This window comes from Cyprinodon variegatus, unplaced genomic scaffold (assembly GCF_000732505.1).
Source record: "Cyprinodon variegatus isolate N-32 unplaced genomic scaffold, C_variegatus-1.0 Scaffold237, whole genome shotgun sequence".
Classification (NCBI taxonomy): Eukaryota; Metazoa; Chordata; class Actinopteri; order Cyprinodontiformes; family Cyprinodontidae; genus Cyprinodon; species Cyprinodon variegatus.
In genome coordinates, this window is record NW_015150690.1 from 640457 (window position 1) to 642828 (window position 2372).

Genomic DNA, 2372 nt, shown 5'->3' on the forward strand with positions numbered 1-2372 from the left:
CTGTCCATAGCGTTCCTTGACAGTGTCGTTTCTAAGTCACCAATTTAGTTCTACTTGGTCCCAATGGAATTTCCCATTGGGAACCTACTAGCACTAAGTTGCTAACTGGTTAGAAAGATGCTTCCAAGAAACCGGCCACAATCAAACTTGCTTGCAAATCTTCCGCCACAAAAATCCCGCCCTCTTGATAAACAACCAATCACATTCACTTTATTCACTCGTGTAAAGTCGTGCACTCGGGAGAATTCAGAAATGCAATGACTGGAACGGCCGTTTCCCTACGACTTTAAGGCAAATGTTGATAGAGATTATTCTGACATGAGGGTTCTCAAACTTTTAAACTAGTGACACGAAAAAAAAATGGTACCACAGTTGACTCATTACCCGAACTATTCCTTAAGTATAAAAACATATCTATGTAACCAATTAACCAAGAATGTAATCTTATGTCAAACTTGGTTAGTTTTGACAATTTTAAGAATTTTTTTATGTCTTTAAGCATTTTGATATGAATGTTTATTGTTTAATTTCATTTTTGAAGTGAATCTAAAGACTCCACAATTGCTGATCAAGTGGGGTAGCGACCCCAACTTTAGGACTCAATGTTCTAAATCAATCAACCCAAACTTGACCCTCGAGGGCCACTGTCCTAAAGGTTTTTTGCATTTCCATTGATAGCTGATTAACACACTGCAAAAAAAACAACATATTTTCTTAAAAATGGGGGTATTTTTTCTTGAATTGAGGAGGCAAGTGAGACCCTTTGCCAAAAATAAGAAGGCTTACATTTAAAATAAGAAAAAACGATAGAATTTTCTTATTTGAAGTGCATATTATCTATTTATCTTATTTTAAGAGTAAAAATACTCATTCCATTGGCAAAACATCTTATTTACTTACTTAAATTAAGTGTAAATACACTTAATCTAAGACATTTCTAGATCAATATTGCAGTGCAGGGCTTTGCTGAACTGCGATCATTAGAATCAGCTGCGCTGAAGTAGATAAACCTCTAAACCCTGCAGGACGGCGGCCCTCAAGGGCCGACTTTGGGGAGATCTGTTCCAAACAATTCCTGCTATTTGCAGCTGAAGGGACTCAGACTTCAGGAAAAATAACTTCCTTGGCGTTTCACATAAATGTCATTTGTGAATGAATTGATGCTTGTCAGTCTGAAGTGGCGGTTAAATAGAACATATAGGAAACAATCCCACTGGTGCATTGGGATCAGACGTGATTGGTGACTCAACAGCGGCGGTTAAACCTGTAATCTTCAGCTTCCGTCCTCTGCTGCTGGTCTCGTTTGTTGATAGAAGAAGACAACAGACCTAAAAGCTGTTTCTTCCTGAATAAACATTGAGAGCAGATGGAGTTTAAATGTTCTGAATGAGACGGCGGGTTCGTCATGTGGTTACATAAGGACGCTGCAAAGCTCCTGCTGCTTCAGGCTGTAGCAGAATTTTCTAATGTGTCAGAATAAAGATTTATCTGCCGTCGGCCGGGCCAAAAAAACACAACCGCCTGATGCATGGGGATCGGATCGCTGCTCAGGAGGGATTACAACCTGCTGATCCACACAGTGGCTTTTGACCAACTACCAATAAAATCCTGGAAGGTGAGCGCCGCACAGTCACTGAGTTTGTAGAACCACCTCAAACATCTACAGACTGAAATTTTCATCCATTCTTCAGCAAACATTTTATCAGACTTGAATCAGACTTTTTTAGATGCAGATCTGGACTTTGGGCCATTCGATCTAAACCTCTGGCTGAAGTTTAGAGCGACTGTCTTGTTTAGAGTTAGTCTTAAGCCCCTTTCACACCTTGGCGATTTAGCCAGAGTATGCCTGTAGTACGAAAAATCTGGCAAAAATGTTGGCATACATTGGATAATTAAACGTTTTTTTTTTTCTTTAAGCAATTGACCTAAAGGGGCTTTCAGGCAGGATGCACGGTGCACAACACTGCACTCTAAAATCCATCACTTTCAATAGCATTTCGGATGAAGCAAACACAAGAGAAGTCCGTGCACGCCGTGGTCAAAGTTCAAATATGCTGAACCTTGACCACGGCAAGCAGTCAACAGAAAGCGGCAAGTGTAGTGAACAAAATGTCCTGTCTGAATGGGCCTTACGACTGCAACTAACAGCCTTTACACTGTTTAATTCGTCAACTATATGTTAAGTATTCATTCAATAGCATATAGTGTATGATAGGAAGTTTATTACAGAATTTGAAGTTTGTGAAGCTAAAATAATTTCACCTAATGCCCCTGTCACACCTTGCCGATTTAGCCAGCCTATGCCTGATGTCCCAGAATCTCCTAACACGCTGGCATAAGCTGAACTTTATATGTATTTTTTCAATTTTGAG